Genomic DNA, 26,686 nt, shown 5'->3' with positions numbered 1-26,686 from the left:
TGGGCCTGCGGTCTTAAAGATCTTAAATTTGAATACGTGTTTTATGGTCTTTTTAACTGCCCAAGTTTTAAACAGCAAATGGTCTGTTGGATCATTTTAAACTGTTTTAAGAATGCCATTTGGAAGGTTAGGAACATTCTGCTTTTTAAACATGATTTTATTGACGTTAAAAATTGTGTGAAATATGCCCTAAGTGAAATGTATATTTATTATCTTAGGGACAAAAAGCAGCTAGGGGTAAAAGAAGCAACATCCATGTGGTGTTTGCAAATGTGGAATACCATAACATTGTAAATAAAAATGGTTTTATTCTCTTATGTCTTTTATGCCCTGTATAAATTTTATCCTGCTATTGTTCTGTACTTTTATTATAACATCTGTATTAATGGTCTTATTATTATTACTTTTGTATTCATTTAAATGTATGAATATTCATGTATTATGCTGTTGATTTTATCTTGTGGTTTCAATTTTAAAAAAAAGTCTGTAAAATATATTATTTTTGCCAATAAAAAACTTTGTTGAAACCTTATCTGTTCTTATCAGTTTAATATCTGATACGTCCCCTATCTGGGGACCATATATTAAATGGATTTTTAGAACAGGGAGATGGAAATAGAGCTTGCTCTGTCCACTCCACGCATTGACCTGGTATTGCAGTATTTCCAGGACCGGTGCACCCTTCCCTTATGTGTTGACTAAAATCAGATTCCAAAAGTGCTATTTGTGTTTGCTATTGTTTTTGTCTTTCTGATGGGATCTCCCCTTTTAATCCCATTATTTCAACACCTGTTGGACAATGCATTTGTACAGTCATGTGTGATAATGAGCTCATTTATTAAATGCAATTAAAGAATACATTGCCACCTCTTGTTGTGTGTGTGTGTGTCTTCTGTGTTTCTGTGTTTCCGGCATTTCACATTGGAACAGCTCATTCACCTTCCTTGTCTTCTCTCCGCCCTCCCTTTTAGGTAGGTTAAAGAGCTGCACCTGAGCCAGCCACTGATTGATTGATTGATGCAGCACCACAGTCAAATAGTGGAGTGGAGTAGGGGGAACAGCAAACAGCCATTAAAGCAGCCCGCCCGCCACAATGGACCTACCTGTGTACACTAGATGGATGTGATGGAATGTACTGTCGTCCCTACATTTCCAAGAAGAAGTAAGAATTGCAGTTGCAACAAAGCCTTGCTTGCCTACAAAGAGAGCAGCAATTTGGATTTGTTACTATGTTACCTAGAAGAATAACAAACTGTGCAAGGATGGAGGTTGTAGGAGCAAGGAGAACAAGTTGTCTGTAAAGTTGGTGGATGCCTATTTTCCATTTTGCAGTCCCTTGTCTCCCTCTTGTGGCCTCCTGGAGGCAAATAAATGTGCAAAAAAAAGACAGCCTGGCGGCCGGCTGTTGCAGTGTTGCCCTCTCAGGCAACACTGAGTGACTGACTGAGCCTCACCGTCTTATATAAAGTTCAGACGGAACTTTGCACGTGTCATAGTGGAGCCCTCAGGATTCCAGAGCCAGCTTTCTGACATCATAATGGGGCCTGCCTCAGAGATAAAAGCCTGGGCCCAGGCAGTGTTGTTCAGTGCTGCTCAGCAGGCAGCACAGGACTGGATTAAAGCTGATACAAGGTGTGAAGGAACAAGGGGTGGCTGTGGGCATGCACTTGCTGCCGCTGCCAGTGTTTATCTGCATGGCAGGAGGGCATTTGGGCGTTGCCAGGAAGGCGTTTTTATGTAGATTCCTCCTCTTTCAGCACTGCATTGTGGTGCAAGCAAAAGAAGCAAATCCTGTCTGGCTTCCTCTCCGGCCTTTATTCACCTCCCGCTTAGTAGCTGTAAATGTGTGTGAGCCTGCAGGGCCCCATGGAATTGCCTAGGAGTAGGCTGAATCGCTGCAAGGGGTGAACAGCAGTATGGGACAGGCTCGGGCAAGGCAAGGGCCGCTCGGGTTATCGCTTCTCGGCCTTTTGGCTAAGATCAAGTGTAGTATCTGTTCTTATCAGTTTAATATCTGATACGTCCCCTATCTGGGGACCATATATTAAATGGATTTTTAGAACAGGGAGATGGAAATAGAGCTTGCTCTGTCCACTCCACGCATTGACCTGGTATTGCAGTATTTCCAGGACCGGTGCACCCTTCCCTTATGTGTTGACTAAAATCAGATTCCAAAAGTGTTTTTTCTCTTTGCCATTGTTTCTGTCTTTCTGAAGGGATCTCCCCTTTTAATCCCATTATTTCAACACCTGTTGGACAATGCATTTGTACAGTCATGTGTGATAATGAGCTCATTTATTAAATGCAATTAATGAATACATTGCCACCTCTTGTTGTGTGTGTGTGTGTGTGTGTCTTCTGTGTTTCTGTGTTTCCGGCATTTCACATTGGAACAGCTCATTCACCTTCCTTGTCTTCTCTCCGCCCTCCCTCCCTCCCTCCTAGGTAAGTTAAAGAGCTGCACCTGAGCCAGCCACTGATTGATGCAGCACCACAGTCAAATAGTGGAGTGGAGTGGAGTAGGGGAACAGCAAACAGCCATTAAAGCAGCCAGCCGCCTACCCGCCACAATGGACCTACCTGTGTACACTAGGTGGATGTGATGGAATGTACTGTCGTCCCTACATTTCAAGAAGAAGTAAGAATTGCAGTTGCAACAAACCCTTGCTTGCCTACAAAGAGAGCAGCAATTTGGATTTGTTACTATGTTACCTGGAAGAATAACAAACTGTGCAAGGATGGAGGTTGTAGGAGCAAAGAGAAGTTGTCTGTAAAGTTGGTGGATGCCTATTTTCCATTTTGCAGTCCCTTGTCTCCCTCTTGTGGCCTCCTGGAGGCAAATAAATGTGCAAAAAAAAGACAGCCTGGCGGCCGGCTGTTGCAGTGTTGCCCTCTCAGGCAACACTGAGTGACTGACTGAGCCTCACAGTCTTATATAAAGTTCAGACGGAACTTTGCACGTGTCATAGTGGAGCCCTCAGGATTCCAGAGCCAGCTTTCTGACATCATAATGGGGCCTGCCTCAGAGATAAAAGCCTGGGCCCAGGCAGTGTTGTTCAGTGCTGCTCAGCAGGCAGCACAGGACTGGATTAAAGCTGATACAAGGTGTGAAGGAACAAGGGGTGGCTGTGGGCATGCACTTGCTGCCGCTGCCAGTGTTTATCTGCATGGCAGGAGGGCATTTGGGCGTTGCCAGGAAGGCGTTTTTATGTAGATTCCTCCTCTTTCAGCACTGCATTGTGGTGCAAGCAAAAGAAGCAAATCCTGTCTGGCTTCCTCTCCGGCCTTTATTCACCTCCCGCTTAGTAGCTGTAAATGTGTGTGAGCCTGCAGGGCCCCATGGAATTGCCTAGGAGTAGGCTGAATCGCTGCAAGGGGTGAACAGCAGTATGGGACAGGCTCGGGCAAGGCAAGGGCCGCTCGGGTTATCGCTTCTCGGCCTTTTGGCAAGATCAGGTGTAGTATTTCTGCATCTGGTTTTGTTGGGAGGTGTCCGGGGTACCCTGCTCCTTGGCCTTGGGGGATCGTCTCTTTTCACAGAGAGACTTCACCCCCTTGCTGCTATTTGGGGAGTGGGCTTAGCCCCCGGACAACGAGTTGCGATCGCGCCTTACCCAAGAGGTCAACCGGCCTTGAGGCGTTTTTCTAAGAGCGTTCCGAGGGCGTTTATCGGGCTTCGTAGGTGTCTGGGGTACCCTAATCCTTGGCCTTGGGGGAGGGTTCCACTTAATTGTGGAATCTGAGCCCTTGCTGCTATAAGGGACAGGCTTAGCCCCCAGGCACTGAAAATGCCATATACATTTGGATTTGCATCCGGGGACACCCGGTTGCGCCAGTCCGTCCGCATCGAGGTGGAAGAAGGCCATCGCCAGCGGAAGAACCTTCGCTTCATTGTGGAGGTGATTCTGCTGGACTTCCTGGGGCTCAAGCGGGCGGACATCCTGTGTCTCAACGACCAGGAAAGCCGCGGTCGGTACACCGTATCCTTTACGGCCGCGGCATGTTGCGACAACATGCACAAAAGATTGTCTGATGCGGACCAGAGTGAGGAGCGGCTAAATGGACTGAACTTTTTATTCCTCTACGGGGAGGAAGAAGTCCCGCTCGTGATGTGCATGTTCAGTCCATTTGTCTCAGAGTGTGACATTGAAACCTTCCTCAGTCGTTACTGCAGGGAGGTCCGCTTCTCACATAAAATCTTGAACACCCAGAGCTTCTGGAATGGCAAAAGAAAATATTGGGTGAAGTTCCGCCAGGATCCCAATGGCATTGGAGGCTTACATCACCCACCCCAGAACTTTGCCATTGGGAAGAATCGAGGATTCCTATTTTACCCCCAGATGCCAATAGCCTGCCGGAACTGCTTGAGATATGGCCACACCAGAGAACATTGTGACCGGCCCCATGTGGTGCAGTGTAACAGGTGTGGCCAGGTTGGACACGTAGCGGCAAAATGCAGTTCCGAGGTGTTGTGCAATCTGTGCGGCATGACTGGGCATGCTTTTAAAGATTGCCCCCGCAGAGCGAAATCTGGGCCACCCAGACCAGGGCCAGAGCGGCAGTTTGCAACATGTGCAGACGCCGCTGGTAATGCCCCAAAACGAGCATTGACGACTGAGGGGTCCAGGCCAAAGTCCTTCACAGCTCCATCGGGGGGCCCACCGATGTCAGCCTCGAGGGACGGCCATAGGGATTCCACCGGGTCCAGGCAGAGCAGGAGGAATTCTGACTCTGCTGGACATAAGTTGACCGGCACCTCTGCAAACAGGTCCTCTGCTCCGCCTGCAGTGGACCCTGTTGAGGCAGTGGTTAGCGACAGGCGTCGTGGCTCCGTAGGTTCTGCAGTAGGACCTGACGCCTGTCCCAAGAGTGTGGGCATGGAGCGGAGACACTCTGTGTCAGACGAGGGCTCCATTAAGAAAACCCTAAAATATGCTGGATTGGAGCCTCGTTTTGACCATTTCCGGTCAACGGGGGGGTCGGAGCAAAGTTCCTCCACTGCGGTTGTGGAGGGGCTTGCGATGAAGGCTCCCCGTAAGCAGGCAAAGGTTGCCAAGAGTGATGGGACCTCACAGGCCCCTGTGCAGCTGCCCAGGAAGGACATCAGCGATATCTTCAGCCAGGGGCCAGAGATGGGTGAGAGCGACTTCGAGGAGATGGATAGGAGCCATTCTGCAAAGAGACAGCGAGAGGAAGAGGAGTCCGGAGTTCGGAGGAAAGCTGCCTATCGGAGTTCGGATGAGAGCAGTGTGGGGGTTGGAGCCGCCCACGTATCTGGCTCTGACCCTACCAACATCCAAGATTTATTGACCCCTCAAAAAGGGGGTCCAGACTCGCAGCTGATCTCCGAGTACGACTCTTCTGGTTCGGACCCTGACCTCAACTAAGACTATGTTGGTTCCTATCAAAGTCGCCTCACTAAATGTGAGGTCCCTAAAGAGCCCTGTCCGCAGGACTGCTTTATTTTCATTTTTAGAGACTGTGGACTTTGACCTTTGCCTGCTTCAAGAATGTGGAATCCCTAATGACTTGGAATATCAAGATTTAAAGATGGACTGGAAACTAGGCCCCTCAGTCTGGTCTGGTGGAAATGACTGTCGCTCTGCGGGGGTTGGATTGCTCTGCCGAGGTCGTTTTATCTCCATCCAAACAGTGACTGAAATCATGCCCGGCAGAGCTATTTTAATACATTTGCTTTTTAATGGAATTTTAATTCGTGTTTTAAACGTTTATGCCCCTCCTACCAAACAGGAGAGGGCAGAACTATTAGAGATTTTACCATTGTTTTGTGTTGGGTCTACCCCCCTGCTGGTGGGTGGTGATTTTAACTGTGTGCGAGATGGAGAACACCGGCAGGGTGGGGATTTTAATCGAAAAATTGACCGTACTTCTTACCTGCTCAAGAATTTTATTGGTGATTTTAAATTGAAAGATTGCTGGAGGGAACTCTTGCCTGCGGACCCAGGCCCCACCTGGTCCAATGGAAGAGTGAGCTCCAGAATTGATTTTATTTTCACTTCTAATAGTTTTATTCCCAAAAAATGTTTGCTTTTAACAAATATTTTATCTGATCACAAGCTCCTTTCAGTGCACCTGGAGCTAGAGGGAGAGCAAAAAGCTTGTAGGGGTCCCTGGAGACTAAACACCACACTCCTGGAGGACCCCATCATTAAAGAGGAGTTTGTGCGGACCTACCAGTGTTGGCAGTCCCATAGAGCGCCCAGTCAGCCTATGCTACACTGGTGGGAGGGCATTAAACCCAAAATCAGAGCTTTTTTTATTCGAGCAGGTAAGAAGAAAGCAAAAGAGAAAAAACAATGGTTTTATGTTCTTAATAAACGTTTACATGTACTTTTTAAATTGAAGGAGATTGGTATGGATGTTGATGATGATATCTTAAATCTTAAAGCTGAAATAAAATATGCCATAGAAGAGAAAGGGAAACAAATAATTTTTAATTCACATGTAAAGCACCTCGAGGATGGCGAGAAGTGTTCCCGGTTCTTCTTCAAAAAGGTAATGGATAAACGAGATGTCATTTTAAACCTTGAAGGAGAAACCACTATGGTCGGCATTTTAAATTCTGCTTTTAATTTCTACCAATCTCTTTTTAACAAGAAAAATATTGATCCTTCCTTTTTAGAACATGTTCTTAATTCCCTTGATGCCAAGCTAGATATTTTAGACCAGGAAGTTTTATCCCGTAATATTACCTTGGAGGAACTTTTATTTGCTTTTAAAAGTTTTTCTAATGGGAAAGCTCCTGGGGAAGATGGTCTGCCCATCGAATTTTATCATGCTTTTTGGGAAATTTTAAAGAATGACATGTTTTTATTGTATAAGGAAGTTTTTATTACTGAAGAGCTGCCCCCTTCCTGGAGGAGGGGGATTGTGTCCTTAATTTTTAAAAAAGGTGAGAGGGACCAGTTAAAAAACTGGCGCCCTATTACTCTTTTAAACGTTGATTGTAAAATTTTAGCTAAACTAATAACAATCCGTTTTAAACCTTTTATTCATAAATTAATCCATCCAAACCAGGTATGTGGGGTACCTGGGAGGTCAATTACTGAGTCCCTGAATATTTTACGTGACATCATTTGGTATTTTAAAGAAAGGGGTCAAAGCCTTGCTATTTTATCCTTAGATTTCGAGAAGGCTTTTGACCGGGTCTCCCATGAATATCTTTTTATGGTTCTTAAAAAGATGGCTGTTCCTGAAATTATTTTAACACGTATTAAGCTTTTATATCGATCCTGTTTTAGCCAAATTTCTATCAACGGATTTTTAACTAAAGGTGTTCCTCTTTTATCAGGGGTGAAACAGGGGTGCCCGTTGTCTCCGCTCCTTTTTATTTGTGCCATAGAACCTCTGTTCACCCTAATAAGAGATGATAAAGTCATCAGAGGTGTGCCCATACCTGGAGGAAGGGGGAACCAGGTAAAAATCCTAGGCTATATGGATGACGCCACCGTCCTATGCCCAGACGCCGCTTCTATGAGACGGGCATTGAGGAACACCGGCTTTTTTTGTGAAGCCTCTGGTTTTAAATTAAACGTTGATAAGTGTGACTGTTTTTATACTGGTGTATGGGATTCCTCTGTGACACCAGGAGTTAACATGCAGCAGGATCAGATAAAAATTTTAGGAATTGTTTTTAATCAAGAAAACGATGGGAGACCCAATTGGGATTCAGTAATTGCCAAAATGGAAAAAAAGGTTTTAATGTGGAATTTGAGAAATCTCACCATGGAGGGAAAAGTTTTAATAATTAAATCTGTTTTATTACCCATAATGCTTTATGTAGCTATGGTTTTCCCTCCAACAATTTTATATATTAAAAAAGTGACCAGGATCTGTTTTATGTTTTTATGGGGTTCCAAAATGGAAAAACTAAAACGTGATTTTATGTACAGATGTAAGGACAATGGCGGGAGAGATGTTCCTAACCTTTTTAACTTCTTTTACATTAAATACTTTTGCTTCTGTTTTAAAATGTATAATTCTGATGGTATTTTTAGCTACTTTTTAAAGTACGCTACGGGCATGATTTTTAAACGATGGTTTCGTGTCCCTTTGAATTCTCCTGTGCTTCTGTGTCCCCCAAAACAATATGCGGTGCTCGAAAAAACTGTCAGGCTCCTAGGTCTCCAAGAATTGGAGCCTGACATATTGGGGGACCAGAAAAAAGTGTCACTCTCCTGTAGGCGGCAGGAGGATACACTGGCAGTTTCAAATTTCTCACAGGCAAGGTCCAAGGTGGTGTGGCGGAACGTTTTCGGGAAATTTATGGCAAATGTGCACAAGGACCTTGCCTGGGCAATCGTTCACCAGTGCCTCCCTACTCGTGAATTCCAGCATAGGCGAGGACTGGTGGCGAGAGCCAAGTGCCCGAGAGACAGGTGTGGTGACGACGAGACGATAATGCACCTGTTTTGGAACTGCCCATATGCACAGGAGGTTTGGAGGAAGGTAGGCCCATTGCTGAAATGGGCCTGCGGTCTTAAAGATCTTAAATTTGAATACGTGTTTTATGGTCTTTTTAACTGCCCAAGTTTTAAACAGCAAATGGTCTGTTGGATCATTTTAAACTGTTTTAAGAATGCCATTTGGAAGGTTAGGAACATTCTGCTTTTTAAACATGATTTTATTGACGTTAAAAATTGTGTGAAATATGCCCTAAGTGAAATGTATATTTATTATCTTAGGGACAAAAAGCAGCTAGGGGTAAAAGAAGCAACATCCATGTGGTGTTTGCAAATGTGGAATACCATAACATTGTAAATAAAAATGGTTTTATTCTCTTATGTCTTTTATGCCCTGTATAAATTTTATCCTGCTATTGTTCTGTACTTTTATTATAACATCTGTATTAATGGTCTTATTATTATTACTTTTGTATTCATTTAAATGTATGAATATTCATGTATTATGCTGTTGATTTTATCTTGTGGTTTCAATTTTAAAAAAAAGTCTGTAAAATATATTATTTTTGCCAATAAAAAACTTTGTTGAAACCTTATCTGTTCTTATCAGTTTAATATCTGATACGTCCCCTATCTGGGGACCATATATTAAATGGATTTTTAGAACAGGGAGATGGAAATAGAGCTTGCTCTGTCCACTCCACGCATTGACCTGGTATTGCAGTATTTCCAGGACCGGTGCACCCTTCCCTTATGTGTTGACTAAAATCAGATTCCAAAAGTGCTATTTGTGTTTGCTATTGTTTTTGTCTTTCTGATGGGATCTCCCCTTTTAATCCCATTATTTCAACACCTGTTGGACAATGCATTTGTACAGTCATGTGTGATAATGAGCTCATTTATTAAATGCAATTAAAGAATACATTGCCACCTCTTGTTGTGTGTGTGTGTGTCTTCTGTGTTTCTGTGTTTCCGGCATTTCACATTGGAACAGCTCATTCACCTTCCTTGTCTTCTCTCCGCCCTCCCTTTTAGGTAGGTTAAAGAGCTGCACCTGAGCCAGCCACTGATTGATTGATTGATGCAGCACCACAGTCAAATAGTGGAGTGGAGTAGGGGGAACAGCAAACAGCCATTAAAGCAGCCCGCCCGCCACAATGGACCTACCTGTGTACACTAGATGGATGTGATGGAATGTACTGTCGTCCCTACATTTCCAAGAAGAAGTAAGAATTGCAGTTGCAACAAAGCCTTGCTTGCCTACAAAGAGAGCAGCAATTTGGATTTGTTACTATGTTACCTAGAAGAATAACAAACTGTGCAAGGATGGAGGTTGTAGGAGCAAGGAGAACAAGTTGTCTGTAAAGTTGGTGGATGCCTATTTTCCATTTTGCAGTCCCTTGTCTCCCTCTTGTGGCCTCCTGGAGGCAAATAAATGTGCAAAAAAAAGACAGCCTGGCGGCCGGCTGTTGCAGTGTTGCCCTCTCAGGCAACACTGAGTGACTGACTGAGCCTCACCGTCTTATATAAAGTTCAGACGGAACTTTGCACGTGTCATAGTGGAGCCCTCAGGATTCCAGAGCCAGCTTTCTGACATCATAATGGGGCCTGCCTCAGAGATAAAAGCCTGGGCCCAGGCAGTGTTGTTCAGTGCTGCTCAGCAGGCAGCACAGGACTGGATTAAAGCTGATACAAGGTGTGAAGGAACAAGGGGTGGCTGTGGGCATGCACTTGCTGCCGCTGCCAGTGTTTATCTGCATGGCAGGAGGGCATTTGGGCGTTGCCAGGAAGGCGTTTTTATGTAGATTCCTCCTCTTTCAGCACTGCATTGTGGTGCAAGCAAAAGAAGCAAATCCTGTCTGGCTTCCTCTCCGGCCTTTATTCACCTCCCGCTTAGTAGCTGTAAATGTGTGTGAGCCTGCAGGGCCCCATGGAATTGCCTAGGAGTAGGCTGAATCGCTGCAAGGGGTGAACAGCAGTATGGGACAGGCTCGGGCAAGGCAAGGGCCGCTCGGGTTATCGCTTCTCGGCCTTTTGGCTAAGATCAAGTGTAGTATCTGTTCTTATCAGTTTAATATCTGATACGTCCCCTATCTGGGGACCATATATTAAATGGATTTTTAGAACAGGGAGATGGAAATAGAGCTTGCTCTGTCCACTCCACGCATTGACCTGGTATTGCAGTATTTCCAGGACCGGTGCACCCTTCCCTTATGTGTTGACTAAAATCAGATTCCAAAAGTGTTTTTTCTCTTTGCCATTGTTTCTGTCTTTCTGAAGGGATCTCCCCTTTTAATCCCATTATTTCAACACCTGTTGGACAATGCATTTGTACAGTCATGTGTGATAATGAGCTCATTTATTAAATGCAATTAATGAATACATTGCCACCTCTTGTTGTGTGTGTGTGTGTGTGTGTCTTCTGTGTTTCTGTGTTTCCGGCATTTCACATTGGAACAGCTCATTCACCTTCCTTGTCTTCTCTCCGCCCTCCCTCCCTCCCTCCTAGGTAAGTTAAAGAGCTGCACCTGAGCCAGCCACTGATTGATGCAGCACCACAGTCAAATAGTGGAGTGGAGTGGAGTAGGGGAACAGCAAACAGCCATTAAAGCAGCCAGCCGCCTACCCGCCACAATGGACCTACCTGTGTACACTAGGTGGATGTGATGGAATGTACTGTCGTCCCTACATTTCAAGAAGAAGTAAGAATTGCAGTTGCAACAAACCCTTGCTTGCCTACAAAGAGAGCAGCAATTTGGATTTGTTACTATGTTACCTGGAAGAATAACAAACTGTGCAAGGATGGAGGTTGTAGGAGCAAAGAGAAGTTGTCTGTAAAGTTGGTGGATGCCTATTTTCCATTTTGCAGTCCCTTGTCTCCCTCTTGTGGCCTCCTGGAGGCAAATAAATGTGCAAAAAAAAGACAGCCTGGCGGCCGGCTGTTGCAGTGTTGCCCTCTCAGGCAACACTGAGTGACTGACTGAGCCTCACAGTCTTATATAAAGTTCAGACGGAACTTTGCACGTGTCATAGTGGAGCCCTCAGGATTCCAGAGCCAGCTTTCTGACATCATAATGGGGCCTGCCTCAGAGATAAAAGCCTGGGCCCAGGCAGTGTTGTTCAGTGCTGCTCAGCAGGCAGCACAGGACTGGATTAAAGCTGATACAAGGTGTGAAGGAACAAGGGGTGGCTGTGGGCATGCACTTGCTGCCGCTGCCAGTGTTTATCTGCATGGCAGGAGGGCATTTGGGCGTTGCCAGGAAGGCGTTTTTATGTAGATTCCTCCTCTTTCAGCACTGCATTGTGGTGCAAGCAAAAGAAGCAAATCCTGTCTGGCTTCCTCTCCGGCCTTTATTCACCTCCCGCTTAGTAGCTGTAAATGTGTGTGAGCCTGCAGGGCCCCATGGAATTGCCTAGGAGTAGGCTGAATCGCTGCAAGGGGTGAACAGCAGTATGGGACAGGCTCGGGCAAGGCAAGGGCCGCTCGGGTTATCGCTTCTCGGCCTTTTGGCTAAGATCAAGTGTAGTATCTGTTCTTATCAGTTTAATATCTGATACGTCCCCTATCTGGGGACCATATATTAAATGGATTTTTAGAACAGGGAGATGGAAATAGAGCTTGCTCTGTCCACTCCACGCATTGACCTGGTATTGCAGTATTTCCAGGACCGGTGCACCCTTCCCTTATGTGTTGACTAAAATCAGATTCCAAAAGTGCTATTTGTGTTTGCTATTGTTTTTGTCTTTCTGATGGGATCTCCCCTTTTAATCCCATTATTTCAACACCTGTTGGACAATGCATTTGTACAGTCATGTGTGATAATGAGCTCATTTATTAAATGCAATTAAAGAATACATTGCCACCTCTTGTTGTGTGTGTGTGTGTCTTCTGTGTTTCTGTGTTTCCGGCATTTCACATTGGAACAGCTCATTCACCTTCCTTGTCTTCTCTCCGCCCTCCCTTTTAGGTAGGTTAAAGAGCTGCACCTGAGCCAGCCACTGATTGATTGATTGATGCAGCACCACAGTCAAATAGTGGAGTGGAGTAGGGGGAACAGCAAACAGCCATTAAAGCAGCCCGCCCGCCACAATGGACCTACCTGTGTACACTAGATGGATGTGATGGAATGTACTGTCGTCCCTACATTTCCAAGAAGAAGTAAGAATTGCAGTTGCAACAAAGCCTTGCTTGCCTACAAAGAGAGCAGCAATTTGGATTTGTTACTATGTTACCTAGAAGAATAACAAACTGTGCAAGGATGGAGGTTGTAGGAGCAAGGAGAACAAGTTGTCTGTAAAGTTGGTGGATGCCTATTTTCCATTTTGCAGTCCCTTGTCTCCCTCTTGTGGCCTCCTGGAGGCAAATAAATGTGCAAAAAAAAGACAGCCTGGCGGCCGGCTGTTGCAGTGTTGCCCTCTCAGGCAACACTGAGTGACTGACTGAGCCTCACCGTCTTATATAAAGTTCAGACGGAACTTTGCACGTGTCATAGTGGAGCCCTCAGGATTCCAGAGCCAGCTTTCTGACATCATAATGGGGCCTGCCTCAGAGATAAAAGCCTGGGCCCAGGCAGTGTTGTTCAGTGCTGCTCAGCAGGCAGCACAGGACTGGATTAAAGCTGATACAAGGTGTGAAGGAACAAGGGGTGGCTGTGGGCATGCACTTGCTGCCGCTGCCAGTGTTTATCTGCATGGCAGGAGGGCATTTGGGCGTTGCCAGGAAGGCGTTTTTATGTAGATTCCTCCTCTTTCAGCACTGCATTGTGGTGCAAGCAAAAGAAGCAAATCCTGTCTGGCTTCCTCTCCGGCCTTTATTCACCTCCCGCTTAGTAGCTGTAAATGTGTGTGAGCCTGCAGGGCCCCATGGAATTGCCTAGGAGTAGGCTGAATCGCTGCAAGGGGTGAACAGCAGTATGGGACAGGCTCGGGCAAGGCAAGGGCCGCTCGGGTTATCGCTTCTCGGCCTTTTGGCTAAGATCAAGTGTAGTATCTGTTCTTATCAGTTTAATATCTGATACGTCCCCTATCTGGGGACCATATATTAAATGGATTTTTAGAACAGGGAGATGGAAATAGAGCTTGCTCTGTCCACTCCACGCATTGACCTGGTATTGCAGTATTTCCAGGACCGGTGCACCCTTCCCTTATGTGTTGACTAAAATCAGATTCCAAAAGTGTTTTTTCTCTTTGCCATTGTTTCTGTCTTTCTGAAGGGATCTCCCCTTTTAATCCCATTATTTCAACACCTGTTGGACAATGCATTTGTACAGTCATGTGTGATAATGAGCTCATTTATTAAATGCAATTAATGAATACATTGCCACCTCTTGTTGTGTGTGTGTGTGTGTGTGTCTTCTGTGTTTCTGTGTTTCCGGCATTTCACATTGGAACAGCTCATTCACCTTCCTTGTCTTCTCTCCGCCCTCCCTCCCTCCCTCCTAGGTAAGTTAAAGAGCTGCACCTGAGCCAGCCACTGATTGATGCAGCACCACAGTCAAATAGTGGAGTGGAGTGGAGTAGGGGAACAGCAAACAGCCATTAAAGCAGCCAGCCGCCTACCCGCCACAATGGACCTACCTGTGTACACTAGGTGGATGTGATGGAATGTACTGTCGTCCCTACATTTCAAGAAGAAGTAAGAATTGCAGTTGCAACAAACCCTTGCTTGCCTACAAAGAGAGCAGCAATTTGGATTTGTTACTATGTTACCTGGAAGAATAACAAACTGTGCAAGGATGGAGGTTGTAGGAGCAAAGAGAAGTTGTCTGTAAAGTTGGTGGATGCCTATTTTCCATTTTGCAGTCCCTTGTCTCCCTCTTGTGGCCTCCTGGAGGCAAATAAATGTGCAAAAAAAAGACAGCCTGGCGGCCGGCTGTTGCAGTGTTGCCCTCTCAGGCAACACTGAGTGACTGACTGAGCCTCACAGTCTTATATAAAGTTCAGACGGAACTTTGCACGTGTCATAGTGGAGCCCTCAGGATTCCAGAGCCAGCTTTCTGACATCATAATGGGGCCTGCCTCAGAGATAAAAGCCTGGGCCCAGGCAGTGTTGTTCAGTGCTGCTCAGCAGGCAGCACAGGACTGGATTAAAGCTGATACAAGGTGTGAAGGAACAAGGGGTGGCTGTGGGCATGCACTTGCTGCCGCTGCCAGTGTTTATCTGCATGGCAGGAGGGCATTTGGGCGTTGCCAGGAAGGCGTTTTTATGTAGATTCCTCCTCTTTCAGCACTGCATTGTGGTGCAAGCAAAAGAAGCAAATCCTGTCTGGCTTCCTCTCCGGCCTTTATTCACCTCCCGCTTAGTAGCTGTAAATGTGTGTGAGCCTGCAGGGCCCCATGGAATTGCCTAGGAGTAGGCTGAATCGCTGCAAGGGGTGAACAGCAGTATGGGACAGGCTCGGGCAAGGCAAGGGCCGCTCGGGTTATCGCTTCTCGGCCTTTTGGCAAGATCAGGTGTAGTATTTCTGCATCTGGTTTTGTTGGGAGGTGTCCGGGGTACCCTGCTCCTTGGCCTTGGGGGATCGTCTCTTTTCACAGAGAGACTTCACCCCCTTGCTGCTATTTGGGGAGTGGGCTTAGCCCCCGGACAACGAGTTGCGATCGCGCCTTACCCAAGAGGTCAACCGGCCTTGAGGCGTTTTTCTAAGAGCGTTCCGAGGGCGTTTATCGGGCTTCGTAGGTGTCTGGGGTACCCTAATCCTTGGCCTTGGGGGAGGGTTCCACTTAATTGTGGAATCTGAGCCCTTGCTGCTATAAGGGACAGGCTTAGCCCCCAGGCACTGAAAATGCCATATACATTTGGATTTGCATCCGGGGACACCCGGTTGCGCCAGTCCGTCCGCATCGAGGTGGAAGAAGGCCATCGCCAGCGGAAGAACCTTCGCTTCATTGTGGAGGTGATTCTGCTGGACTTCCTGGGGCTCAAGCGGGCGGACATCCTGTGTCTCAACGACCAGGAAAGCCGCGGTCGGTACACCGTATCCTTTACGGCCGCGGCATGTTGCGACAACATGCACAAAAGATTGTCTGATGCGGACCAGAGTGAGGAGCGGCTAAATGGACTGAACTTTTTATTCCTCTACGGGGAGGAAGAAGTCCCGCTCGTGATGTGCATGTTCAGTCCATTTGTCTCAGAGTGTGACATTGAAACCTTCCTCAGTCGTTACTGCAGGGAGGTCCGCTTCTCACATAAAATCTTGAACACCCAGAGCTTCTGGAATGGCAAAAGAAAATATTGGGTGAAGTTCCGCCAGGATCCCAATGGCATTGGAGGCTTACATCACCCACCCCAGAACTTTGCCATTGGGAAGAATCGAGGATTCCTATTTTACCCCCAGATGCCAATAGCCTGCCGGAACTGCTTGAGATATGGCCACACCAGAGAACATTGTGACCGGCCCCATGTGGTGCAGTGTAACAGGTGTGGCCAGGTTGGACACGTAGCGGCAAAATGCAGTTCCGAGGTGTTGTGCAATCTGTGCGGCATGACTGGGCATGCTTTTAAAGATTGCCCCCGCAGAGCGAAATCTGGGCCACCCAGACCAGGGCCAGAGCGGCAGTTTGCAACATGTGCAGACGCCGCTGGTAATGCCCCAAAACGAGCATTGACGACTGAGGGGTCCAGGCCAAAGTCCTTCACAGCTCCATCGGGGGGCCCACCGATGTCAGCCTCGAGGGACGGCCATAGGGATTCCACCGGGTCCAGGCAGAGCAGGAGGAATTCTGACTCTGCTGGACATAAGTTGACCGGCACCTCTGCAAACAGGTCCTCTGCTCCGCCTGCAGTGGACCCTGTTGAGGCAGTGGTTAGCGACAGGCGTCGTGGCTCCGTAGGTTCTGCAGTAGGACCTGACGCCTGTCCCAAGAGTGTGGGCATGGAGCGGAGACACTCTGTGTCAGACGAGGGCTCCATTAAGAAAACCCTAAAATATGCTGGATTGGAGCCTCGTTTTGACCATTTCCGGTCAACGGGGGGGTCGGAGCAAAGTTCCTCCACTGCGGTTGTGGAGGGGCTTGCGATGAAGGCTCCCCGTAAGCAGGCAAAGGTTGCCAAGAGCGATGGGACCTCACAGGCCCCTGTGCAGCTGCCCAGGAAGGACATCAGCGATATCTTCAGCCAGGGGCCAGAGATGGGTGAGAGCGACTTCGAGGAGATGGATAGGAGCCATTCTGCAAAGAGACAGCGAGAGGAAGAGGAGTCCGGAGTTCGGAGGAAAGCTGCCTATCGGAGTTCGGATGAGAGCAGTGTGGGGGTTGGAGCCGCCCACGTATCTGGCTCTGACCCTACCAACATCCAAGATTTATTGACCCCTCAAAAAGGGGGTCCAGACTCGCAGCTGATCTCCGAGTACGACTCTTCTGGTTCGGACCCTGACCTCAACTAAGACTATGTTGGTTCCTATCAAAGTCGCCTCACTAAATGTGAGGTCCCTAAAGAGCCCTGTCCGCAGGACTGCTTTATTTTCATTTTTAGAGACTGTGGACTTTGACCTTTGCCTGCTTCAAGAATGTGGAATCCCTAATGACTTGGAATATCAAGATTTAAAGATGGACTGGAAACTAGGCCCCTCAGTCTGGTCTGGTGGAAATGACTGTCGCTCTGCGGGGGTTGGATTGCTCTGCCGAGGTCGTTTTATCTCCATCCAAACAGTGACTGAAATCATGCCCGGCAGAGCTATTTTAATACATTTGCTTTTTAATGGAACTTTAATTCGTGTTTTAAACGTTTATGCCCCTCCTACCAAACAGGAGAGGGCAGAACTATTAGAGATTTTACCATTGTTTTGTGTTGGGTCTACCCCCCTGCTGGTGGGTGGTGATTTTAACTGTGTGCGAGATGGAGAACACCGCCAGGGTGGGGATTTTAATCGAAAAATTGACCGTACTTCTTACCTGCTCAAGAATTTTATTGGTGATTTTAAATTGAAAGATTGCTGGAGGGAACTCTTGCCTGCGGACCCAGGCCCCACCTGGTCCAATGGAAGAGTGAGCTCCAGAATTGATTTTATTTTCACTTCTAATAGTTTTATTCCCAAAAAATGTTTGCTTTTAACAAATATTTTATCTGATCACAAGCTCCTTTCAGTGCACCTGGAGCTAGAGGGAGAGCAAAAAGCTTGTAGGGGTCCCTGGAGACTAAACACCACACTCCTGGAGGACCCCATCATTAAAGAGGAGTTTGTGCGGACCTACCAGTGTTGGCAGTCCCATAGAGCGCCCAGTCAGCCTATGCTACACTGGTGGGAGGGCATTAAACCCAAAATCAGAGCTTTTTTTATTCGAGCAGGTAAGAAGAAAGCAAAAGAGAAAAAACAATGGTTTTATGTTCTTAATAAACGTTTACATGTACTTTTTAAATTGAAGGAGATTGGTATGGATGTTGATGATGATATCTTAAATCTTAAAGCTGAAATAAAATATGCCATAGAAGAGAAAGGGAAACAAATAATTTTTAATTCACATGTAAAGCACCTCGAGGATGGCGAGAAGTGTTCCCGGTTCTTCTTCAAAAAGGTAATGGATAAACGAGATGTCATTTTAAACCTTGAAGGAGAAACCACTATGGTCGGCATTTTAAATTCTGCTTTTAATTTCTACCAATCTCTTTTTAACAAGAAAAATATTGATCCTTCCTTTTTAGAACATGTTCTTAATTCCCTTGATGCCAAGCTAGATATTTTAGACCAGGAAGTTTTATCCCGTAATATTACCTTGGAGGAACTTTTATTTGCTTTTAAAAGTTTTTCTAATGGGAAAGCTCCTGGGGAAGATGGTCTGCCCATCGAATTTTATCATGCTTTTTGGGAAATTTTAAAGAATGACATGTTTTTATTGTATAAGGAAGTTTTTATTACTGAAGAGCTGCCCCCTTCCTGGAGGAGGGGGATTGTGTCCTTAATTTTTAAAAAAGGTGAGAGGGACCAGTTAAAAAACTGGCGCCCTATTACTCTTTTAAACGTTGATTGTAAAATTTTAGCTAAACTAATAACAATCCGTTTTAAACCTTTTATTCATAAATTAATCCATCCAAACCAGGTATGTGGGGTACCTGGGAGGTCAATTACTGAGTCCCTGAATATTTTACGTGACATCATTTGGTATTTTAAAGAAAGGGGTCAAAGCCTTGCTATTTTATCCTTAGATTTCGAGAAGGCTTTTGACCGGGTCTCCCATGAATATCTTTTTATGGTTCTTAAAAAGATGGCTGTTCCTGAAATTATTTTAACACGTATTAAGCTTTTATATCGATCCTGTTTTAGCCAAATTTCTATCAACGGATTTTTAACTAAAGGTGTTCCTCTTTTATCAGGGGTGAAACAGGGGTGCCCGTTGTCTCCGCTCCTTTTTATTTGTGCCATAGAACCTCTGTTCACCCTAATAAGAGATGATAAAGTCATCAGAGGCGTGCCCATACCTGGAGGAAGGGGGAACCAGGTAAAAATCCTAGGCTATATGGATGACGCCACCGTCCTATGCCCAGACGCCGCTTCTATGAGACGGGCATTGAGGAACACCGGCTTTTTTTGTGAAGCCTCTGGTTTTAAATTAAACGTTGATAAGTGTGACTGTTTTTATACTGGTGTATGGGATTCCTCTGTGACACCAGGAGTTAACATGCAGCAGGATCAGATAAAAATTTTAGGAATTGTTTTTAATCAAGAAAACGATGGGAGACCCAATTGGGATTCAGTAATTGCCAAAATGGAAAAAAAGGTTTTAATGTGGAATTTGAGAAATCTCACCATGGAGGGAAAAGTTTTAATAATTAAATCTGTTTTATTACCCATAATGCTTTATGTAGCTATGGTTTTCCCTCCAACAATTTTATATATTAAAAAAGTGACCAGGATCTGTTTTATGTTTTTATGGGGTTCCAAAATGGAAAAACTAAAACGTGATTTTATGTACAGATGTAAGGACAATGGCGGGAGAGATGTTCCTAACCTTTTTAACTTCTTTTACATTAAATACTTTTGCTTCTGTTTTAAAATGTATAATTCTGATGGTATTTTTAGCTACTTTTTAAAGTACGCTACGGGCATGATTTTTAAACGATGGTTTCGTGTCCCTTTGAATTCTCCTGTGCTTCTGTGTCCCCCAAAACAATATGCGGTGCTCGAAAAAACTGTCAGGCTCCTAGGTCTCCAAGAATTGGAGCCTGACATATTGGGGGACCAGAAAAAAGTGTTACTCTCCTGTAGGCGGCAGGAGGATACACTGGCAGTTTCAAATTTCTCACAGGCAAGGTCCAAGGTGGTGTGGCGGAACGTTTTCGGGAAATTTATGGCAAATGTGCACAAGGACCTTGCCTGGGCAATCGTTCACCAGTGCCTCCCTACTCGTGAATTCCAGCATAGGCGAGGACTGGTGGCGAGAGCCAAGTGCCCGAGAGACAGGTGTGGTGACGACGAGACGATAATGCACCTGTTTTGGAACTGCCCATATGCACAGGAGGTTTGGAGGAAGGTAGGCCCATTGCTGAAATGGGCCTGCGGTCTTAAAGATCTTAAATTTGAATACGTGTTTTATGGTCTTTTTAACTGCCCAAGTTTTAAACAGCAAATGGTCTGTTGGATCATTTTAAACTGTTTTAAGAATGCCATTTGGAAGGTTAGGAACATTCTGCTTTTTAAACATGATTTTATTGACGTTAAAAATTGTGTGAAATATGCCCTAAGTGAAATGTATATTTATTATCTTAGGGACAAAAAGCAGCTAGGGGTAAAAGAAGCAACATCCATGTGGTGTTTGCAAATGTGGAATACCATAACATTGTAAATAAAAATGGTTTTATTCTTTTATGTCTTTTATGCCCTGTATAAATTTTATCCTGCTATTGTTCTGTACTTTTATTATAACATCTGTATTAATGGTCTTATTATTATTACTTTTGTATTCATTTAAATGTATGAATATTCATGTATTATGCTGTTGATTTTATCTTGTGGTTTCAATTTTAAAAAAAAGTCTGTAAAATATATTATTTTTGCCAATAAAAAACTTTGTTGAAACCTTATCTGTTCTTATCAGTTTAATATCTGATACGTCCCCTATCTGGGGACCATATATTAAATGGATTTTTAGAACAGGGAGATGGAAATAGAGCTTGCTCTGTCCACTCCACGCATTGACCTGGTATTGCAGTATTTCCAGGACCGGTGCACCCTTCCCTTATGTGTTGACTAAAATCAGATTCCAAAAGTGCTATTTGTGTTTGCTATTGTTTTTGTCTTTCTGATGGGATCTCCCCTTTTAATCCCATTATTTCAACACCTGTTGGACAATGCATTTGTACAGTCATGTGTGATAATGAGCTCATTTATTAAATGCAATTAAAGAATACATTGCCACCTCTTGTTGTGTGTGTGTGTGTCTTCTGTGTTTCTGTGTTTCCGGCATTTCACATTGGAACAGCTCATTCACCTTCCTTGTCTTCTCTCCGCCCTCCCTTTTAGGTAGGTTAAAGAGCTGCACCTGAGCCAGCCACTGATTGATTGATTGATGCAGCACCACAGTCAAATAGTGGAGTGGAGTAGGGGGAACAGCAAACAGCCATTAAAGCAGCCCGCCCGCCACAATGGACCTACCTGTGTACACTAGATGGATGTGATGGAATGTACTGTCGTCCCTACATTTCCAAGAAGAAGTAAGAATTGCAGTTGCAACAAAGCCTTGCTTGCCTACAAAGAGAGCAGCAATTTGGATTTGTTACTATGTTACCTAGAAGAATAACAAACTGTGCAAGGATGGAGGTTGTAGGAGCAAGGAGAACAAGTTGTCTGTAAAGTTGGTGGATGCCTATTTTCCATTTTGCAGTCCCTTGTCTCCCTCTTGTGGCCTCCTGGAGGCAAATAAATGTGCAAAAAAAAGACAGCCTGGCGGCCGGCTGTTGCAGTGTTGCCCTCTCAGGCAACACTGAGTGACTGACTGAGCCTCACCGTCTTATATAAAGTTCAGACGGAACTTTGCACGTGTCATAGTGGAGCCCTCAGGATTCCAGAGCCAGCTTTCTGACATCATAATGGGGCCTGCCTCAGAGATAAAAGCCTGGGCCCAGGCAGTGTTGTTCAGTGCTGCTCAGCAGGCAGCACAGGACTGGATTAAAGCTGATACAAGGTGTGAAGGAACAAGGGGTGGCTGTGGGCATGCACTTGCTGCCGCTGCCAGTGTTTATCTGCATGGCAGGAGGGCATTTGGGCGTTGCCAGGAAGGCGTTTTTATGTAGATTCCTCCTCTTTCAGCACTGCATTGTGGTGCAAGCAAAAGAAGCAAATCCTGTCTGGCTTCCTCTCCGGCCTTTATTCACCTCCCGCTTAGTAGCTGTAAATGTGTGTGAGCCTGCAGGGCCCCATGGAATTGCCTAGGAGTAGGCTGAATCGCTGCAAGGGGTGAACAGCAGTATGGGACAGGCTCGGGCAAGGCAAGGGCCGCTCGGGTTATCGCTTCTCGGCCTTTTGGCTAAGATCAAGTGTAGTATCTGTTCTTATCAGTTTAATATCTGATACGTCCCCTATCTGGGGACCATATATTAAATGGATTTTTAGAACAGGGAGATGGAAATAGAGCTTGCTCTGTCCACTCCACGCATTGACCTGGTATTGCAGTATTTCCAGGACCGGTGCACCCTTCCCTTATGTGTTGACTAAAATCAGATTCCAAAAGTGTTTTTTCTCTTTGCCATTGTTTCTGTCTTTCTGAAGGGATCTCCCCTTTTAATCCCATTATTTCAACACCTGTTGGACAATGCATTTGTACAGTCATGTGTGATAATGAGCTCATTTATTAAATGCAATTAATGAATACATTGCCACCTCTTGTTGTGTGTGTGTGTGTGTGTGTCTTCTGTGTTTCTGTGTTTCCGGCATTTCACATTGGAACAGCTCATTCACCTTCCTTGTCTTCTCTCCGCCCTCCCTCCCTCCCTCCTAGGTAAGTTAAAGAGCTGCACCTGAGCCAGCCACTGATTGATGCAGCACCACAGTCAAATAGTGGAGTGGAGTGGAGTAGGGGAACAGCAAACAGCCATTAAAGCAGCCAGCCGCCTACCCGCCACAATGGACCTACCTGTGTACACTAGGTGGATGTGATGGAATGTACTGTCGTCCCTACATTTCAAGAAGAAGTAAGAATTGCAGTTGCAACAAACCCTTGCTTGCCTACAAAGAGAGCAGCAATTTGGATTTGTTACTATGTTACCTGGAAGAATAACAAACTGTGCAAGGATGGAGGTTGTAGGAGCAAAGAGAAGTTGTCTGTAAAGTTGGTGGATGCCTATTTTCCATTTTGCAGTCCCTTGTCTCCCTCTTGTGGCCTCCTGGAGGCAAATAAATGTGCAAAAAAAAGACAGCCTGGCGGCCGGCTGTTGCAGTGTTGCCCTCTCAGGCAACACTGAGTGACTGACTGAGCCTCACAGTCTTATATAAAGTTCAGACGGAACTTTGCACGTGTCATAGTGGAGCCCTCAGGATTCCAGAGCCAGCTTTCTGACATCATAATGGGGCCTGCCTCAGAGATAAAAGCCTGGGCCCAGGCAGTGTTGTTCAGTGCTGCTCAGCAGGCAGCACAGGACTGGATTAAAGCTGATACAAGGTGTGAAGGAACAAGGGGTGGCTGTGGGCATGCACTTGCTGCCGCTGCCAGTGTTTATCTGCATGGCAGGAGGGCATTTGGGCGTTGCCAGGAAGGCGTTTTTATGTAGATTCCTCCTCTTTCAGCACTGCATTGTGGTGCAAGCAAAAGAAGCAAATCCTGTCTGGCTTCCTCTCCGGCCTTTATTCACCTCCCGCTTAGTAGCTGTAAATGTGTGTGAGCCTGCAGGGCCCCATGGAATTGCCTAGGAGTAGGCTGAATCGCTGCAAGGGGTGAACAGCAGTATGGGACAGGCTCGGGCAAGGCAAGGGCCGCTCGGGTTATCGCTTCTCGGCCTTTTGGCTAAGATCAAGTGTAGTATCTGTTCTTATCAGTTTAATATCTGATACGTCCCCTATCTGGGGACCATATATTAAATGGATTTTTAGAACAGGGAGATGGAAATAGAGCTTGCTCTGTCCACTCCACGCATTGACCTGGTATTGCAGTATTTCCAGGACCGGTGCACCCTTCCCTTATGTGTTGACTAAAATCAGATTCCAAAAGTGCTATTTGTGTTTGCTATTGTTTTTGTCTTTCTGATGGGATCTCCCCTTTTAATCCCATTATTTCAACACCTGTTGGACAATGCATTTGTACAGTCATGTGTGATAATGAGCTCATTTATTAAATGCAATTAAAGAATACATTGCCACCTCTTGTTGTGTGTGTGTGTGTCTTCTGTGTTTCTGTGTTTCCGGCATTTCACATTGGAACAGCTCATTCACCTTCCTTGTCTTCTCTCCGCCCTCCCTTTTAGGTAGGTTAAAGAGCTGCACCTGAGCCAGCCACTGATTGATTGATTGATGCAGCACCACAGTCAAATAGTGGAGTGGAGTAGGGGGAACAGCAAACAGCCATTAAAGCAGCCCGCCCGCCACAATGGACCTACCTGTGTACACTAGATGGATGTGATGGAATGTACTGTCGTCCCTACATTTCCAAGAAGAAGTAAGAATTGCAGTTGCAACAAAGCCTTGCTTGCCTACAAAGAGAGCAGCAATTTGGATTTGTTACTATGTTACCTAGAAGAATAACAAACTGTGCAAGGATGGAGGTTGTAGGAGCAAGGAGAACAAGTTGTCTGTAAAGTTGGTGGATGCCTATTTTCCATTTTGCAGTCCCTTGTCTCCCTCTTGTGGCCTCCTGGAGGCAAATAAATGTGCAAAAAAAAGACAGCCTGGCGGCCGGCTGTTGCAGTGTTGCCCTCTCAGGCAACACTGAGTGACTGACTGAGCCTCACCGTCTTATATAAAGTTCAGACGGAACTTTGCACGTGTCATAGTGGAGCCCTCAGGATTCCAGAGCCAGCTTTCTGACATCATAATGGGGCCTGCCTCAGAGATAAAAGCCTGGGCCCAGGCAGTGTTGTTCAGTGCTGCTCAGCAGGCAGCACAGGACTGGATTAAAGCTGATACAAGGTGTGAAGGAACAAGGGGTGGCTGTGGGCATGCACTTGCTGCCGCTGCCAGTGTTTATCTGCATGGCAGGAGGGCATTTGGGCGTTGCCAGGAAGGCGTTTTTATGTAGATTCCTCCTCTTTCAGCACTGCATTGTGGTGCAAGCAAAAGAAGCAAATCCTGTCTGGCTTCCTCTCCGGCCTTTATTCACCTCCCGCTTAGTAGCTGTAAATGTGTGTGAGCCTGCAGGGCCCCATGGAATTGCCTAGGAGTAGGCTGAATCGCTGCAAGGGGTGAACAGCAGTATGGGACAGGCTCGGGCAAGGCAAGGGCCGCTCGGGTTATCGCTTCTCGGCCTTTTGGCAAGATCAGGTGTAGTATTTCTGTATCTGGTTTTGTTGGGAGGTGTCCGGGGTACCCTGCTCCTTGGCCTTGGGGGATCGTCTCTTTTCACAGAGAGACTTCACCCCCTTGCTGCTATTTGGGGAGTGGGCTTAGCCCCCGGACAACGAGTTGCGATCGCGCCTTACCCAAGAGGTCAACCGGCCTTGAGGCGTTTTTCTAAGAGCGTTCCGAGGGCGTTTATCGGGCTTCGTAGGTGTCTGGGGTACCCTAATCCTTGGCCTTGGGGGAGGGTTCCACTTAATTGTGGAATCTGAGCCCTTGCTGCTATAAGGGACAGGCTTAGCCCCCAGGCACTGAAAATGCCATATACATTTGGATTTGCATCCGGGGACACCCGGTTGCGCCAGTCCGTCCGCATCGAGGTGGAAGAAGGCCATCGCCAGCGGAAGAACCTTCGCTTCATTGTGGAGGTGATTCTGCTGGACTTCCTGGGGCTCAAGCGGGCGGACATCCTGTGTCTCAACGACCAGGAAAGCCGCGGTCGGTACACCGTATCCTTTACGGCCGCGGCATGTTGCGACAACATGCACAAAAGATTGTCTGATGCGGACCAGAGTGAGGAGCGGCTAAATGGACTGAACTTTTTATTCCTCTACGGGGAGGAAGAAGTCCCGCTCGTGATGTGCATGTTCAGTCCATTTGTCTCAGAGTGTGACATTGAAACCTTCCTCAGTCGTTACTGCAGGGAGGTCCGCTTCTCACATAAAATCTTGAACACCCAGAGCTTCTGGAATGGCAAAAGGAAATATTGGGTGAAGTTCCGCCAGGATCCCAATGGCATTGGAGGCTTACATCACCCACCCCAGAACTTTGCCATTGGGAAGAATCGAGGATTCCTATTTTACCCCCAGATGCCAATAGCCTGCCGGAACTGCTTGAGATATGGCCACACCAGAGAACATTGTGACCGGCCCCATGTGGTGCAGTGTAACAGGTGTGGCCAGGTTGGACACGTAGCGGCAAAATGCAGTTCCGAGGTGTTGTGCAATCTGTGCGGCATGACTGGGCATGCTTTTAAAGATTGCCCCCGCAGAGCGAAATCTGGGCTACCCAGACCAGGGCCAGAGCGGCAGTTTGCAACATGTGCAGACGCCGCTGGTAATGCCCCAAAACGAGCATTGACGACTGAGGGGTCCAGGCCAAAGTCCTTCACAGCTCCATCGGGGGGCCCACCGATGTCAGCCTCGAGGGACGGCCATAGGGATTCCACCGGGTCCAGGCAGAGCAGGAGGAATTCTGACTCTGCTGGACATAAGTTGACCGGCACCTCTGCAAACAGGTCCTCTGCTCCGCCTGCAGTGGACCCTGTTGAGGCAGTGGTTAGCGACAGGCGTCGTGGCTCCGTAGGTTCTGCAGTAGGACCTGACGCCTGTCCCAAGAGTGTGGGCATGGAGCGGAGACACTCTGTGTCAGACGAGGGCTCCATTAAGAAAACCCTAAAATATGCTGGATTGGAGCCTCGTTTTGACCATTTCCGGTCAACGGGGGGGTCAGAGCAAAGTTCCTCCACTGCGGTTGTGGAGGGGCTTGCGATGAAGGCTCCCCGTAAGCAGGCAAAGGTTGCCAAGAGTGATGGGACCTCACAGGCCCCTGTGCAGCTGCCCAGGAAGGACATCAGCGATATCTTCAGCCAGGGGCCAGAGATGGGTGAGAGCGACTTCGAGGAGATGGATAGGAGCCATTCTGCAAAGAGACAGCGAGAGGAAGAGGAGTCCGGAGTTCGGAGGAAAGCTGCCTATCGGAGTTCGGATGAGAGCAGTGTGGGGGTTGGAGCCGCCCACGTATCTGGCTCTGACCCTACCAACATCCAAGATTTATTGACCCCTCAAA

The 26,686-nt window shown here is 46.5% G+C and overlaps 9 non-coding genes across 9 annotated transcripts; all 9 read left to right on the top strand.

Annotated features, from left to right (window-relative positions):
- Nucleotides 1-493: 493 nt before the first annotated feature.
- On the top strand, nt 494-685 carry LOC142721877 (U2 spliceosomal RNA). The gene has a single exon (XR_012874233.1). It is a non-coding gene; the product is annotated as a U2 spliceosomal RNA (small nuclear RNA).
- Nucleotides 686-1,954: 1,269 nt separating this feature from the next.
- On the top strand, nt 1,955-2,145 carry LOC142721854 (U2 spliceosomal RNA). Its single transcript, XR_012874213.1, has one exon. It is a non-coding gene; the product is annotated as a U2 spliceosomal RNA (small nuclear RNA).
- A 6,835-nt stretch (nt 2,146-8,980) lies between these two features.
- On the top strand, nt 8,981-9,172 carry LOC142721876 (U2 spliceosomal RNA). The gene has a single exon (XR_012874232.1). It is a non-coding gene; the product is annotated as a U2 spliceosomal RNA (small nuclear RNA).
- Nucleotides 9,173-10,441: 1,269 nt separating this feature from the next.
- On the top strand, nt 10,442-10,632 carry LOC142721853 (U2 spliceosomal RNA). Its single transcript, XR_012874212.1, has one exon. It is a non-coding gene; the product is annotated as a U2 spliceosomal RNA (small nuclear RNA).
- A 1,282-nt stretch (nt 10,633-11,914) lies between these two features.
- Nucleotides 11,915-12,105, top strand: LOC142721851 (U2 spliceosomal RNA). The gene has a single exon (XR_012874211.1). It is a non-coding gene; the product is annotated as a U2 spliceosomal RNA (small nuclear RNA).
- Nucleotides 12,106-13,374: 1,269 nt separating this feature from the next.
- On the top strand, nt 13,375-13,565 carry LOC142721842 (U2 spliceosomal RNA). The gene has a single exon (XR_012874209.1). It is a non-coding gene; the product is annotated as a U2 spliceosomal RNA (small nuclear RNA).
- Nucleotides 13,566-20,400: 6,835 nt separating this feature from the next.
- Nucleotides 20,401-20,592, top strand: LOC142721875 (U2 spliceosomal RNA). The gene has a single exon (XR_012874231.1). It is a non-coding gene; the product is annotated as a U2 spliceosomal RNA (small nuclear RNA).
- Nucleotides 20,593-21,861: 1,269 nt separating this feature from the next.
- On the top strand, nt 21,862-22,052 carry LOC142721829 (U2 spliceosomal RNA). The gene has a single exon (XR_012874206.1). It is a non-coding gene; the product is annotated as a U2 spliceosomal RNA (small nuclear RNA).
- A 1,282-nt stretch (nt 22,053-23,334) lies between these two features.
- Nucleotides 23,335-23,525, top strand: LOC142721897 (U2 spliceosomal RNA). The gene has a single exon (XR_012874243.1). It is a non-coding gene; the product is annotated as a U2 spliceosomal RNA (small nuclear RNA).
- The last annotated feature ends 3,161 nt before the right edge of the window (nt 23,526-26,686 follow it).

Source organism: Rhinoderma darwinii, unplaced genomic scaffold (genome assembly GCF_050947455.1).
Source record: "Rhinoderma darwinii isolate aRhiDar2 unplaced genomic scaffold, aRhiDar2.hap1 Scaffold_523, whole genome shotgun sequence".
Taxonomy (NCBI): Eukaryota; Metazoa; Chordata; class Amphibia; order Anura; family Rhinodermatidae; genus Rhinoderma; species Rhinoderma darwinii.
This window is presented reverse-complemented; position numbering and strand designations above follow the sequence as displayed.